Here is a 17,440-nt window from a genome sequence, read left to right on the forward strand (position 1 = left end):
TGTAAAACTGGGAAATAATTACAGTGATGCAGACCACAGTCAACCCAACCCAGTTTCATTTCTTTTTTTTTTTTTTTAAGTTTATTTCTTTATTTTGAGAGAGACAGAGACGGCGTGAGTGAGGGAGAGGAAGAGAGAGAAGGAGACACAGAATCCGAAACAAGCTCCAGGCTCTGAGCTGTCAGCACAGAGAGAGCCTGATGCGGGGCTCGAACTCACGAACCTGGGAGCTCATGACCCGAGCTGAACACTCAACCGACTGAGCCACCCAGGCACCCAACCCAGTTTCATTTCTTAGGCCATCAGTGGATTGTTTTTTCCCATCATTCACGTAAGTTTTGCTGCCATTGCTGAGAGTAATACCGTAGAGTTTAGGATATACTTTTTCTTAAAAGAGACTGTGTTCGACCTTTTTTTTGCGGGGGTGGCGGGAGTCTTTAACATTATTTGTTATCAAACTAGAAAACTGATTTTAGATGTTGGAAACAACTCTTATATCTTCAGGAATTTCTATCTTTAATTGCTTACATACCCATTCAGCAAATGGTAGGCGCTGGTTATGTGCTGGACATTGGGTGTGGAACCAAGTAAGGTAGAGAACGTCCACGGGCATAGAGCCCACCATGGAAATGGGCAAACAAATAAGCAGGCTGTTTATAGTACACTGTTAAATGCCTGAAGTTTAGTACATCGGTTTTATTTTTCTTGCTCTTCTGATTAAGAAAATGAGTGTAATTTCCAGAGTCGGCAAACCTGGAACACAATGAAACCTAGTCCCCAAGTAAGGGGGAAGGTGATCAAGATGGCTAGAGTTTGAACCTAGTCAACCAGGAGGGGGGTGTGTGTGTGTGAGAGAGAGAGAGACAGACAGACAGACATAGACACAGAGATCTTTGTTCTGTCTGAATTCCCAACACTGCCTTGGACTAGGAAGAACCTAATGCCAACAATCCCCTAACTCCAAGTGCCTCTCAGAAGATCTGAGTACCTGGTCTAACGGTTAACCGAGCTGCCTTCAGGGTCCAATCACATTGGAACTCTTGCAAATTGTGTTTCTATTATGGTGGTTATTGTTGTTGAACTCATTGTTATTCCCTGATTTCCTTGATTTGCCCACGTGACAGAACCCGTCATAAACCCACCGTAATCAGTCCTTAGCACGGCACATATTCGGCACTCTGAAGATGTTTAAATGAGTAGATGAGAGAGTGTGTGGTAGGGTAGGAAGGGCACTGGAGCAGACAGCACAAGGTTTAACTGGAGGGTCCTTCATCCCCTGCTTGTGTGAATTTAAGGAAGTTCCTGAATCTCTTAGACCTGCAGTTTCATACTCGGTCAAAGGTGGTTATAAAAAAAAGCTGTTGCATTATTTGTGGGGAGGGTTACATTAGATGTGGGAGGGGAGGGGGGTTCCTAGCAGATCTGGGCAACCAGCCGTCCCAGCTTGCGTGGGAGCGTCCAAGTTTTAATCCTGAAAGTCTCGCATCCTGGGAAACCCTCAGTCCCAGGTAAAATGTGCAGGTTGGCCACCCTAGTCCCTTCCCCAAGCCTGTGAAAATGTTTCTGGGTTGCTGTTATCCTTAAAAAGGAAGTGTTAACTTCCAACCAGCCTCACTTCCTTCCTCCGTTTTTCAGCTCTGAATATAGAAAGGACCCTAGGTTAAAAAGCAGCACCAACACTTTGCACAGAGCCATAAACATCTAAATTACCTATAAGCTCTCACCAATTTGCACTCTGCTTACATGGAAGACTTAAATATGCAAATTATAACTTCAGCTAAATAACAGCAAAATGAACGACATACTAGGTTTTTAAAAACAGGAAATGGGAAAAGATTGCTTTGTTTCCAGCCCCCTAGCAAGGCCCCTTTCCCCCTTCTGGTGGTTTATAATTTACTCTTGTCTCTCATTTCTGATGCCCACTCCATACCTTCCCGCACACATGTCTCAAATGTTGTTTTCTTCTACTGAACTAAAACTTCCCTTCAGAACCAACCCATCATGGCTCTGCTGGAAGGGATTTTTGAGGCCAAAAAGGCCTTTCTCAGGTAAACATTCTGGGAAGTGGACCAAACAATTATTCCCTTTGCCCACATGTGGCCACCTGAATTTCAGGCTATGGCACCTCTCTTGGTTCTGCTGTCAGCAGTTGTTGAGGACCAGTGTGTCAAAATTATCTGATGGTATGCTGTGGAGAGGCTGAGGTGGGAGGGCTCTGGCTCTATTTCTCCTAAATGGAGAGAGGAAAATGCAGATTTACTTTCAGAAGTCACAAGAAGAAAAGCTGATAGATTTGAACACATAAAAGTTAACTCCTTCTGGGGCACCTGGGTCCCTCAGCCGGTTTAGCACCTGACTCTTAATTTCGGCTCAGGTCATGGGATCAATCCCCATGTCAGGCTCCACACTCAGTGTGGAACCTGCTTAGGATTCTCTCTCACTCTCTCTCTCTCTCCCTTTGCACTTCTCCCTTACTTTTGCTCACTCACTCTCTTTCTCTCTCTCAAAATAAAAATTTTTAATGTTTTTTAAAACGTTAACTCCTTCTTTATGCAGGAAATATTATAAATATAATTTGTAACTGCAATTGAAAGGGTGTCTGGGTGGCTCAGGGGCTTAAGCATCCGACTTGGCTCAGATCATGATCTCACAGTTTGTAGGTTCAGGCCCCACATCATGCTCTCTGCTGTCAGCGCAGAGCCTGCTTTAGATCCTTTGTCTCCCTCTCTCTCATCCCTTCCCCCTGCCTGCCTCTCTCTCTCTCTCGAAAATAAATAAACATTTAAAAAAGAAATTAAAAAATAAACTTCAGGGGCACCAGGGTGGCTCAGTTGGTTAAGCGTCCAACTGCAGCTCAGGTCATGATCTCACGGTGTGTGGGTTCAAGCCCTGCATCGGGCTCAGTGCTGACAGCTCAGAGCCTGGAGCCTGCTTCGGATTCTATGTCTTCCTCTCTCTCTGTCCTTCCCCCTCACAGGCTTTGTCTCTCTGTCTCTGTCTCAAAAATAAACATTAAAAAAATTTTTTTAAACTGCAATTTAAAAGAATATTTGGCACCTATATGATTCAGTTAATGATCTTAATATGAAAAGAATTAGTATATTAAAAAGAAAGAAAGAAACTAAGACCCCATTAGAAAAAATGAACAGACACAAAGATCAGGTATGAAGCAAAGATACTCCCTCTCACCACGTCTTGTCAATACCAAACTGGAAGGTCTTGCTAATGCAATAAAAGAAGAAAAGGAAATTAAAATATACAGATTGGAAACAAAGACATAAAACAATTTTTCCTGTCAGATGACATTATTGTTTATGTAGAAAATCTGGAAGAATTGACCCAATCAATCAATCAATCAATAAATAAATAAAAGCAAACCTGAAACTAATAAACAATTATACCAAGGTTGCAGGATACAAGGCTGATATACAAAAGTCAGTCACATTCTTTTATGCTAGCAGTGAACAAATGGAATTTGAAATTAATAACACAATATCATTGGGGCACCTGGGTGGCTCAGCTGGTTAAGCATCTGACTCTTGATCTCAGCTCAGGTCTTGATTTCAAGGTTGTGAGTTAGAGCCCTGCATTGGGCTCCACTCCAGGCATGGAGCTTGCTAAAAAACAAACAACACACACACACACAAACAAACATAACAAACAAAAAAACACAATGCCATTTATATTATTACCTCAAAAGATGCAATACTTAGATATAAACCTAGCAAAATAGGCATAAGATCTATATGAAACTATAAAGCTCTGTTGAATGAAATCAAAGAAAAATTAAATAAATGGAGAGATATTCCATGTTCATAGATAGGAACACTCAATCTTGTCAAGGTGTCAGTTCTTCCCAAATTGATCTATAGATTCAACACAATGGATGTGACAAACATTCTAAAGTTTATATGGAGAGGCAAAAGACCCAGAATAGCCAACGTGATATTAAAGGAAAAGAATTTAAAAAAAAATTTTTTTAATAAATAAATAAATAAATAAATAAGGGGCACCTGGATGGCTCAGTTGGTTGAGTGTCTGACTTCAGCTCAGGTTGTGATCTCACAGCCCGTGAGTTTGAGCCCCGCATCAGGCTCTATGCTGACAGCTCAGAGCCTGGAGCCTGCTTTGGATTCTGTGTCTCCCTCTCTCTGACCCTAACCCACTCGCGTTCTGTCTCTGTCTCTCTCAAAAATAAATAAATACTAAAAAAAATTTTTTTTAAATAAATAAATAAATAAAGGAGAAGAATTAATTTGGAGGACTGACACTACTCAACGTTAAGGCTTACTGTAAAGCTATAGTAATCAAAACAGTACGGTATTGATGAAACAGTAGACAAATAGATCAATGGAACAGAATAAAGAACCCAGAAATAAACCCCCATAAATATAGTCAACTGATCTTTGTTTGACAAAGGAGCACAGGTAATAAAATGAAGCGAAGATAGTCTTTTCAACAGATGGTGCTAGAACAACAAATTAATGGATTGTATGGTACTACTACTCTACCTATGAGAATTACAAAAATCCAGAACACTGACAACACCAAATGCTCATGAAGATGTGGAGTGACATAACTCTCAGTCGTTGCTGGTGGGAATTCAAAATGGTACAACCACTTTGGAAGACAGTTTGGCAGTTTCCTATAAAACTCAACATGTTCTCACCATACAACCCAAAATCATGCAGCTTTATTCATAATTGCCAAAAGGTGGAAACAATCAAGATGTCCTTCAGTAGGTGAGTGGATAAACTGTGGTACATCCAGACAACGGGATGATATTCACTGCTAAACGGAAATGGACTATCAAGGCATAAGAGACACGGTGGAACATTAAATGCGTATTACTAGGTGAAAGAAGTCAGTCTGAAAAGGTGACACACTGCATGATTCCAACTACATGACATCCTGGAAATGCAAAACTATGGAGGGTATAAAAAGATCAGTGGTTCCTAAGGGTTAGGGCTTGGGAGAAGAGATGACTGAATGGAGCGCAGGGATTTTTAAGAGTGAAAATACTTTGTATGATAATGTAATGAGGGATACATGTCATTATACATTTGTCCAAACCCATAGAATATACAACAGTAAGAGTGAACCCTAATGTAAACTATGGTCTCTGGGTGATTATGATGTCCCAACATAGGTTATTAATTTTAACAATCGTACTCTCTGGTGAGGGATTTTTGTAATAGGAGAAGCTATGCCTGTGTAGGTATATGGGAAATCTCTGAACAGCAGTCCCCCCACCCTTACTCATGGTTTTGTTCTCTGAGGTTCCAGTTACCTATGATCAACTGTGGTCCAGAAGCAGATGATCCTCCTTCTGATGTATCATCCAAAGATCAGTAGTGGCCTAAAGCTATGTCACAATGACTAAGTCATTCACCTCACTTCATCTCATCACATAGGCATTTTATCATCTCACATCATGAAGGGGAAGTACAGTGCAATAAGATTTTGAGAGAGAGAGAGACCATATTCACAGTTTTATTATAGTATATTATCATAATTGTTATATTTCATTATTAGTCGTTGTTAATCTCTTACCCTGCCTAATTTATAAATCAAACTCTACAATAGGTATGTATATGTACGAGAAAACATAATAAAGACAGGATTCAGTTCTATCTGTGGTTTCAGGCATCCACTGGGGGTCTTGGAATGTATCCCCCATGGGTAAGGAGATGCAACTGTACCTTTCGCACAACTTGGCTGTGAACCTAAAACTGGTCTAGAAAACTCTTCTTAAAAAAAAATGAGCAGACACAAGTAGGAAGCAAATAGACAAACCAAATGTTCAATTTCACAAGTAAAGATTAACCACTGAGAAACTATTTTCTACTTATCAAATTAGCATAGTCATAAAACATAAAACTCCATGCTGCTGTGAGTGGGGTAGAAAGCCAAATGGTCATTTCGGACTGTAAGCTGGCTTGACCTTTTTGGAATCATGCATTTTTTCTTCCTTTTTTATTTTTAATTGAGGTATAGTTGATAAACAATATTACATTAGTGTCAGGTGTGCAATGTAGTGATTCGACATTTATACCCTCCCGGCCATTCTGTCATGTGGGTGCCTTCGCACATCTTTTCTCTGGTGCAATATCTGTGTATTTTCTTCTCTACTCTCCATGAGCAGATTTATACTTGTATGAAGCTTACTTTTAGGTTCTGGTGAGAAGGGGGATCCAGAATCTGAACATTCTCTGCTCTTTGCCAAATATACGACACTGGCAGATAGAAGATAAGGAGTGGTGGAAAGGACCTACGAGGTTTAGGTCAGAATAACTGGGAATTCTCTCCTCTTTTGAATATGACAACCTCGAAGGGAAGAGGACTCTTAACAACAAGAGTGAACACTAATCGAGTGTTCATTGCTAGCTAGGTGCCAGGCACCACCCTGCCAAGTATCTTTTATCAATTATGTCACTGTCCCCTTGCCTAGAGGAAGGTGCAGTTGTTCTGGAAACTGAGGCAAAGAGGTCTCTGTAAAGGTCTGCCTTTATGGTCACATCCAGGATTCAAGCCCAGACATCATTACTATTTAGGGAGTCCTTTACTTGGTTTCTAGTTTGAGGCATTGACAGAGATATGCAGGTTAAAATGATGAGCGGAATAGAAAGCAAAATATCTAAGCTAGATACAGAGAATACAGAGTTTGCTGCAAAGATGAGAGAGTCAGTGCTGGCTGGCATTTTCACACACACACACACACACACACGCGCGCGCGCGCGCGCGCACACACACTGCTGTCTGAACAGATCCCATTCCTCCCTGTTGTCTGGAAGCTCCTAGAGGTCCAGGATAGTATTCTGAACATTTTGGTAATCTCTTCAGGGCTAAGGAGTCTCTCCCAGAGAGTAAAAATAATAAATATTTGTTGAACACATGAGATCCTATCTACAAAACACAGCATTTTCCACTCACAGTATTATTCTTGACGCCCTAGAGTTCTTACCTAAAGAGCAAACAATAAACCCAACAATATTTATAATGGTGAACTTCACGTGTTAACTTGGCTAGTTCGTAGTACCCAGATATTTGGTCAAACGTTATTCTAGATGTTTCTGTGGAAGTATTTTTAGATGAGATTAACATTTAAATGAGTGGACTTTGAGTAAGGCAGATTACCCTCCATAATGTGGGTAGGACTCATCCAATCAGTTGAAGGCCGTTACAGAAAAAGACCAACCTCCCCAGAGGACAAGGGAATTCTGCTAACAGATAGCCTTCAGACTTGAACTGTTTTGACTGTTCCCTGAGTCTTCAGCCAGCTGGCCTACCCTACAGATTTTGGACTCACCAGCCCCATGAATCACATGAGTCAATTCCTTAAAATAAATCTCTTCATATATATATATGTGTGTGTGTGTGTGTGTGTGTGTGTGTGTGTGTGTATAATACACATCCTATCAGTTTGGTTTTGTTTCTCTAGTGAACCCTAATACCCTAACACTATACTTAACTGATTTTTTCTACATACTGGTCCTGATTATGTTCCCCCAAATATTAACTAGCACCCACTGTGTGGCCAGGAGCTAGAGTTGCAAAAGGTCAATGAGGAGACATCAAGAACCCCACAGTCTGAACTTGCCTCTGACCATGACCCTTTGAAGAAATAGACTACTTCTCAAACCTCTATGGCTGTCGCCACAGCGTGGGAATTTGTGAACAAAAATGTAGGTTTGCCCCACACCAATGCTGTGAGGAGAGGGCCATGATAATTTAAAACTAAAAATAAAAGGGACGCATGGGTGGTTCAGTCAGTTAAGCATCCGACTGTTGGTTTCAGCTCAGGTCATGATCTCACAGTTTGTGAGTTCAAGCCCTGCGTCAGGCTCTGCACTGTTAGTGCTTGGGATTCTGTCTCCCTCTCTCTCTGCCCCTCCCTTCCTCTCTCTCCCTCTCTCTCTCTCTCTCAAGAGTCAATAAAATAAACATTTAAAAAATAAAAATAAATTAAAATTAAAAGTGGAGATAATAGATCCAGGTCTAACACAGAAAAGGTATGGCCTTTAAGGTTATAAGGTTTAAACTAGTGACCAAGAAGTGGCAAAAGTAGAGAGAAGCTGGTGGAGAAGCAGAGATGAGTCAGAGCTAAATATGCCAGCTCAGAATAAAGTAGCAGGGCTCTTCCGTGGGAGTGTTGGACTCAAGGAGGAGAAGGCACCACTTGGGGAAGATTTTACTGACCATGCCATCAGGATGTCCAGAACCTCGTCTGGATTGCAATAGCCAGCCTGAGTCAAGGGCACGATCTGAGAAGTGGAACAGAAAAGGCATTACTTCCTCACTATCCAGGGGAATTGAGAGAGAGGGTTGCACCCAGGACCAGGAATAGAAAACAGTTTGGTTGGGACGCCTGGGTGGCGCAGTCGGTTAAGCGTCCGACTTCAGCCAGGTCACGATCTCGCGGTCCGTGAGTTCGAGCCCCGCGTCGGGCTCTGGGCTGATGGCTCAGAGCCCGGAGCCTGTTTCCGATTCTGTGTCTCCCTCTCTCTCTGCCCCTCCCCCGTTCATGCTCTGTCTCTCTCTGTCCCAAAAATAAATAAACGTTGAAAAAAAATTAAAAAAAAAAAAAAAGAAAACAGTTTGGTTTAGAAAATGAAAGAGAAAAGCAATATAAAACTCTGCAGTGTTAAAGAAGACCCCACTGGCCAGTATAACAAGACAGTGCTTGCAAAAAAAAAAAAAAGGACTGAGTGCTCACAACTTAACTACTTGGATAATGTATTAGAGGCACACAGTAGATGCTTAACAAACATTTGTTGAGAAAAATGAATGAATGAACGGGAATGGATGAGACATGCTGACAGCTGAACGAAGGAAGAAAACCAAAGAGAAGCAGGGGAAAAGACTGAATGCCAAGGAGGAGGCCTCTACAGAAACCTCAATGCTCTCTGGTGTGTGGTGGACAGTTACCACTTCTGCCTGGGACGGCTTATTTCTTCATTCTGGTGCCCTCCCAGCGTCTGGGACACACATCTGTCCCAAAGCTCACGCTCAATCATGCCTTTGCCGATAACGCTCAGATATTCTTAGCGAAGTTATCCTAGAGCTGGTACCTTCCTTTTCCTCCCCTTCTAAAACATTTTTCTAATTAGATAATTAATATCTGGTTATTTATTGAAAATTAAGAAATGCTCTGACAAGGGAGAAATCACACATTATTTTCACCATCCAAAACACACACACACATACACCCGGTTAATGGTGAGTTGTTTCTGATCTTTTTTTCTATAGGTAATGTTGCATCTTGAAATGGTTGCAACCATTCTACATACATAGTTTTGTGCTGTTTTACCTATTAGCATTACCTCTGTAATAGTTTTGTAAGAAATATGATGCTGGGGTTTTTTTTTTTATTATAAAGTGAAATACACAGAACATAAAATTTACCATCAGTGACATTTAGTGCCTTGACAATGTTGTGCAACTATCACCACTATCCAGTTCCAGAACATTTTCATCACCTCAGAAAGAAACCTTATACCCATCAAGCAGCCATGGTCCACAGCCCCCTCTCCACAGCCCCTGGCACTCACTGATCTATTTTCTGTCTCTATGGATGTGCCGACTCTGGATATTTCACATAAATGGTATCATACAATACATGGTCCTTTGTGACCAGCTTCCTTCCCTTAGCATAAAGTCTTCAAGGTCCATCCGTGTTGGACCGTGTGTCAGCACTTCATTCCTGTTTATGTGATACTGTTTTAAATTTGACACTTTGGGGGCGCCTGGGTGGCTCAGTCGATTGAGCATCCAACTCTTGGTTTCAGCTCAGGTCATGATCTCATGGATCATGACTCAAGCCTCGTATCAGGCCCCATGCTGACAGTGCAGAGCCTGCTTGGGATTCTCTCTCTCTCTCCCTCTCTCTCTCTGCCTCTCTCTCAAAGTAAATAAATACACTTTATTTTTATAAATAAATAAATAAATAAATAAGACTCTTTGGCTCAAAATTCTGGTATGGCTCCCCATTGCCTAACCAAATAAAATCTGAGCTTCCTCACATGGCATTCACTTTTCTACAAAATCCTGTCTGCCCATCTTACCTGCACCAGCCCACACCACTTATTGGCCTCTGTGCCTCTGCCTAAGCCCCAGTCTCTGTATCTCTGAGTCCACGGTTCTCAAAGCATGGAGCCCTGCCCTGCCCTGGAGCAGGGCATTACCCGGGAAACTTTCATACTAACTCAGAGTCCCAATTCTGTGTTTTAACAAGCCCTCCAGGTGATTCAGATGCACCTAAAATGTAAGAACCATTGGTCTACATCACACCAGTCCTCAAGTCTAGTTCATATGCTGTGGCCTTGAAATTTTAGCTTTCTCTCCTCTCTTACTTCCCATTGGAACTTATCATACCTCCTTGAGAGGACTTCTCACTTTTTATACTATGTTGTAGTCATCCCTCCATTACCAGACCTCACTGTGCCATTTATTTTATGGAAACACTGAGAAGGAGGTTGGAGAAGATGATTTTGAAGGTTGTCTCTGGCTGAGATTCCAGGCATGAGCTCCCAAGGACAGGCCTGGCAATTTCCTATACTTTCCATTGTACATTGTAGCTGGAAGGGTGGGTCCCAAGTTGTATATGACAGACTTCCACCAATCTGCAGAAGAGTGAAAGCCCTAAGATTTGTCTTTAAAAAAATCCTACTCCATGGCCCATATCAGCAGAGACTGGCACATTATACCACAGCAGACATTAGGCAAGCAGGAGAAAAGTTCAAGATAAACAGGACGAGACGGGACAGATCTCATTCTCCCAACCATGACCGGCGAGAGAATAATAGATTATTTACATTATTCACGTTTGAGTTAACTGATGGCAAACTCAACACAGCTCGTTCAGAAAGGAGTTTAGTTTTCCTCGCTCATTCCTACTGCTATGTTTACAAAAAATCTTAACTAAATTAAAGGAGCCCACAGCAGATGCTTTTTTAGAAATTCCACCCAGTTTAGAAAGACACTTTCCTCTGAGGAATGTTCCTTCCACCAGAAATCAGTGGGGAATTGGGAGGATGGGAGGGCCAGGCGGCTATGGTTTTACTACCCACCTAACTTCTGGCCACTGATCTGACCCCAGGTGGGCACAGGTGGATATCTGATTGAAAACAGGCCAATGAAATTCTTCTCACCGGAATTTGGAACTGATGCCCTGAGGTTCTATTCAGTGTCTGCGTGCAGCTGGAATAAAGGTGATATAAACCCAGGTGCCATAACACGAGCCACATGCATGAAGTTGAAAAGGGCGTGAGGCCAATTTGTAGAGAGACAAATGGGCTTTGACCATGTTTCAAGGGGGAGAGAGAATCTACGAAAAAGCTGTTCCACTCAGCCCTCCAGGTTGGGCTTGAATGAGGTTATCCACATTCACTGCCTTGGATTTCTGAAATACCCATGAAACCTAATATATTCCCCTTCCTCACTCAAGTGAGTGGGAAATGAGGTTCCGTTTCTTATACCCCAAAGAAATTCAGTTAAGACAGGTCCTTCCAGGCAAACCCAACCCTGAATGACAACCCCAGTCAAGACTCTGGTGTCCCAGGAGGGCAACCCAGGCGCCCATTACTAGTCTAGGAAGGAAACTCGCAGGACCCCAGACACACGGGCACGACACCAGTCCTACCAACCAGTGGAAGCTCAAGAAATAGTGAAATATCAAGTAACCGACCTATTGCTTAAGAAGGATATCTGAAAGACTGGTGCATTACAACTAGAGATGAATTAAGACAAGACAGCCACCTCCAAATATCACAAGCATATTCAAAAAGAGGGGGACAGATGGGTGCCCAGTTTATTTCTTTTGGGATTTATACCTTACCTCATTTGAGGGCAAAGACTGAGCTGGCTAAATCCTGACATCCTCCAGATGGCAAAGTAGCAATCAAAGAGTAGAAACCACAGAGTGACCCATTTCAGTTGGTCCATAAGAGAGACAAATCTCAGAGAGGTGTCTGAGTATGTTCTGAGCAAGGATTTGACAGTCTTCTCGTCTCTCTCAGAGGCTCCAAGCAAAGCCAGCTGGCAGGTGCGACTCCCTCCTGGGAGGGTGGTGGGACTCCATAATGGTCCCCAGTGACTACCTAGCAACTTACAACAAGCATCTTTGCTTGTCCACTGTGAACGAGAACACTGCGTGCGCTCACACGGCCGAACGCAGCCGGTTTTTAAAAAATTTTCACCCTGAACTAATAGACCGCCTTTTTCCTTGAGGTCATTATTTCACTAAAATGGCATGTGTAATGACACAAGTATGATAACAGATGGAATAATGGATGAGTTTTTAATTTTTTATGTCACTCTTTATAGACAAAATACGGAACTAGCGACATTACATCAGTTCCCCCATTTTTTTGTTTTGTTCTTCTGTGTGTGTGTGTGTGTGTGTGTGTGTGTGTGTGTGTATGTGTATTTGTTTATATTTCTTCATGGAATCCAAGAGCCCGGAACTACTCTGTCTTCTTTCTTACCTCCGCCATGACTTATTCATATATGAACTGTATGACCTTAAGCCCCCTTCCAACCACGGATTCTAGACTCTAGGGTTACACTTTATTTCCAATTAACCTTGCAATCTGTCTTAACACCTAATGTAGGCAAGCAGAGGATAGCATCAGGGTCTCCCTCTAGAACCTCTCTTGCCTTGCCTGAATGTTCTAGCCAAGCAGCTGCTGCCAAATGGAGAAATTTATAGTGTTACACTGAAAGAGGCATTGGAGCTTTGCCTCAAACTTTCCATTTTGAAAATTTTCAGACCTACCAAAATGTTAAAAGAGTTGAACAAATTATTCAGATACCCTTCACTTAGTTTCACAAACTGATAACATTTGCCACATTTACTTGCTCTCTCTCTCTCTCTCTCTCTTACTGTATTATATAAAAAAACTTTTTTTTTTCTGGCTGACTATTTGTAAGTAAATTAGGGTAATCATGACATTTCACCTCTAAGCACTTTAGCAGGTATCTCCCAAGAACAAAAACATTTTCATATAAAACTACAATAACATTATCATTCTCAAGATATTTAACTTCGATAAGCGATTTATTAATATGTTGCTGGGCGCCTGGGTGGCTCAGTCGATTAAGCGTCTGACTTCAGCTCAGGTCACGATCTCACAGTTGTTGAGTTCGAGCCCCACATTGGGCTCTGTGCTGACCGTGCGGAGCCTGCCTCAGATTCTGTCTCCTTCTCTCTCTCTCTCTGCCCCTCTCCCACTCACACTCTGTCTCTCTCTCAAAAATAAGTAAACGTAAAAAATTTTAATAAAAACAATACTGTTACACTAATAGATTGTTATAATAATTTGTCACTGTAATTAACTAATACAGGATATACAAACCACAGTTTCATGCCTTGTTCTACCTTTCGAGATTTTTGACATTTTTGAAAAGCGAGTTGTCTTGTAAAATGTCTTCTACGTTGTGGACTCATCTGATTGTTTTCCCTTAATTAGATGCGGGTTAAACATTTTGGCGAGAATACTACACAGAAGGTGCTGTATTCTTCCCATTGCCTCAGAGCAGGGGGCTCAGTTGTCAATGTGTCCCATTACTAAGGCTCTTAATTCAGTTAAGATGGTAGCCACCGCTTTCTCCATTGTAAATGTAGCTTTTCCCTCTGTATTTAATAAGTAATCTGACACCGTGAGGGTTTCAGATTCACCTTTCGCTTTTCCTGCCCCAGCCCTGCAGTGGGCTATTTCTCTAATGATCCCCGATCTTTTAAACACCAAGATTTTGGTGCTAAATGTTTCAGTGATATTGAAAAGAGCATATGGGCCCTTTCAATGAATTAGGTTAAACGAACAAACAAACCTGAGTTCATCCTAATACAGCTACAGCCCTTCTTTCTCACCCCGCCCCCATGACTTAGTGTTTCCTCTTCCCTTCAGTGAGAACCCTGGTTCCCAATAATACAAAACATGTCTATCCTACAATGTAGAGAAAATAGTTCCAGCATCGCTAAACCAATACCACTTCCTACAACAGACCTACGAAGCCTATTCATGTTTTCTCTGCAGATCTTTTTTTTTTTTTTTCAACGTTTATTTATTTTTTTTTTTTTTGGGACAGAGAGAGACAGAGCATGAACGGGGGAGGGGCAGAGAGAGAGGGAGACACAGAATCGGAAACAGGCTCCAGGCTCTGAGCCATCAGCCCAGAGCCCGACGCGGGGCTCGAACTCACGGACCGCGAGATCGTGACCTGGCTGAAGTCGGACGCCCAACCGACTGCGCCACCCAGGCGCCCCTCTGCAGATCTTTTTGTCCTCAAATCCACTAAGATTATACAGCGCACATAGTTGAAGTTAATGGCATCCATTGCTTTCTCTGTGTGGTTGTGTAATTTGATGAACAGTTAGGTTTGGTTGTTTTTGTTTATATTCAGTTTGGGGTTAATTTTGTTTTGTGCTATGGACTGAATTTTGTCCAACCCCCCTCTCCAAACTTGTGTGTTGAAGCCCTACCCCCAGTGAGACTGTATTCAGAGATAGGGCTGATAGAAAGGATAATTATGGTTAAATAAAGTCATAAAGGTAGGGCCCTGATCTGATAGGATGATTGTCTTTCCAAGAAGAGACATCAGAGAGCATGCTCATGCTGTCTCTCTCTCTCTGTCTGTCTCTCTCTGTCTCTCTGCCAGAATGCTCTGAAGGATATGGGAGGATGCAGCAGGCAGGGGGTTGTCTGCAAGCCAGGATGAGAGCCCTCACCAGAAATTGAATTGGCCAAACGCTGGTATCATTTCCAGCCTCCAGGACTGTGAAAAAAATAAATTTCTGTTGTTTGAACCAGGACCTAGTCTGCGATATTTTGTGGTGGCAGCCTGTGCTTTGTTCTTTTACATATTGTTGGTTTCTTATGGGAGTTTGGGACATCTGCTTCTTTGGAAGAGTAAGGTTGTGGCCAGAATGAACATATAAATAAAAAACAAAAATAATTAGCAAGCATATACTCATCAGATGTCTCTATGTAAATTGTGTGTAATAATACCCCATAGCACTGTTGGAGCGAATCAGACAGTATATGAGATAATTCTTTAGGGAAACCAAACCTAAATGAGAGGTTAACCTGAAATATCAGCTGGTCAGTGATGAAACCAGGACTGAAGTCACATTTTCCCTAGACTCAAAGCTTGCTTTTGAATATCATGATATACTACAAGGAAAAATAGGGGTTAATAAAGATAAACAAGAGTTTCAGGGATTTTGATGAGCCCATGGAAAAAGTATTCAATATGTGTTTATAAATAATAGGTAAATATATACACATGTATATATATTTTTTTCCCGTATGCATAAAGAAAAATGAACAGGTTGACTTGTATTTATCTGCAGAAGGGTGAGAACATGACTAAAAGCCTTGGGATTGATGGCCAATCTCCAACACCAAGTGTACCCCTTATCTTAGTCTCTCAGCAATGCATCTTTTGAAAAAGAACTCACTGTTAGGTGACAAAGAATTGCTAGATCCAGGTCAGTCCAAGAAAGCTCAAGGTTGTTTCAATTTGTCTCATTTCAGAGAGCTGGGAAAGAGCTGTGATGGCTATGCCAACACCTGCAGTGGAAGAAAAGAGAGGTGGCACAAGGTCACAAATTTTACTTTTGCAAAGCATGGTCAGGGGGCCACGAAAATTCTCAAAGGAGACAGCATTTATAATTAAGATTTTAAGCCAAGATTGGGTCCCTTTCTTGGTATCTGTTTTAGAAGTATTAGAAGTGCCAATATTGATCCAAGAGACAGAGGGACTTAAAGTGTCTAAGTCCAAGGTTGCAGTCATCCCCAAGACCAGATCACCTCTGCTTTGACTGACCTCGGCAACAAGAGCCAATAAATCCTCTCTGGTTTGGGTGAGGTGTGGTTGAGTTTCACTTGCAAACAAAGACCCCTGATTAGTATATACATCAACATTAACCCTCACAGTAGCTGGTGAGAAAACTAGCAACAATTTGCTGTTTTGTGATGAGAAAAATAAATTTCAGATACTGTAACTTACTTAAGGGGATATTTAGCAAATGGCAGGCAAGATTTGAACCAAGATCCTGTGAGGCTGAAGCACTTTTCATCAGATTACATAATGGAATACATTATATATTCAACAGCTCTGTTAACACAAAGTTTGTTTTCTGAAAAAAATACGACTATAACATGTGTTTTTTCCTCACTTCTCAGTTATCATGAAAGAAACAAGGGTGCCATTGAGTTGAGCACCCATCACATGCTAAATGCTTTCAAATATGAGGTCATTATCCCTCCTAGCAAGCCAATGAATCGTCTCCGTGGATAGTTGAGAACACTGAGCTGTAGAAAGTATAATTAGTCATTATCCATAGTCGCTCCGTAAGTAGCAAGACTAAGGTACAACGTCTTCTGAGCAGCATTCTGGTGTTCTCTTAACGCTACCAAACTCCTTCTTCCTGGTGTAGGGTTTGATTGTTTTACCCCAATTCCACAATTCCAGGTGCTGACAATCACTGAGTGACCTCTATCCAGGGCGTAAGTGAGGGCTTATGAGAAACTAACAAACTCTATGGACAACTTTCCATGTTCAACTCTGTTTCAGTGGTAGAAACCATCACAGCATTTCTGAGCAATTACCACAAGCTCAGCTGAGAGCAACTCATGACTTCAATATGCATCAACAACAAGAAATTTATAAAAACCAGAGTTAAGTGTCCAGGAAAATAAATTATTTCATTTATGTGTTATTGTCCTGGCTGACAAAATTTACGTTGATGAGAACCAACAGTAGAACACAGTTTGGAGGCCCAAGTGTTTTCACTCATGACCCGATAAATATCCTAGGCCATTTCTGAAATATTTTTATCATTCCATGACCATCAATTAAGTTTTCTCCTCACAACAGTATTATGTTCCAAGTTAAAACATCAACATTTTAAATGTCTGACAAGTTTTTTTATTAGTAGTTTCCTTTGCTCTTATAATGTCTCAGAGACTCACGCTCTTTGGGGCACTGAAGAGATGGAAAAAGAGCTTTACTACTTCCTTCTGGAAGACTCCAAACAGATTTATCTTTTTCTTTCTAAATACATTTTTTAATTTATTAGGGCAAAAACATGCATACAGAAAAAGCTCACAGTCTATGAAGTGAACACTTTTATGAATCACCACACATTGAGCACATTCATATAACCAACACCCTGTTCAGGAAATACCAGAACCTTAGAATCATCTCCACTTTGATCCCCCTCCAAATAACTACCTCTCTCCAAAGGTAATGACTTACTGGCTTTTAATGCAATAGGTTTGTTTTGCCTGTTTTTGAATTTTATATAAATAGAATCATAAAGTCCAACGTATCAGCCTGTTGGATACACACCAAACAATGTTTCAAAATGCTAGGTCATAAAATATGAATACATTCAACTTTGGTTGGTGTCACCAGTTTCCCAAGTTGATTGTAT

At 41.4% G+C, this 17,440-nt stretch overlaps 1 long non-coding RNA gene across 1 annotated transcript; it reads left to right on the forward strand.

The window, feature by feature from the left end:
• The first annotated feature begins 209 nt into the window (after nucleotides 1-209).
• LOC123587946 lies at nucleotides 210-15,869 on the forward strand. Its single transcript, XR_006707621.1, has 2 exons — nucleotides 210-331; nucleotides 15,537-15,869. It is a non-coding gene; the product is annotated as an uncharacterized LOC123587946 (long non-coding RNA).
• Nucleotides 15,870-17,440: the final 1,571 nt, after the last annotated feature.

Source organism: Leopardus geoffroyi, chromosome D3 (assembly GCF_018350155.1).
Source record: "Leopardus geoffroyi isolate Oge1 chromosome D3, O.geoffroyi_Oge1_pat1.0, whole genome shotgun sequence".
In the NCBI taxonomy this organism is placed as follows: Eukaryota; Metazoa; Chordata; class Mammalia; order Carnivora; family Felidae; genus Leopardus; species Leopardus geoffroyi.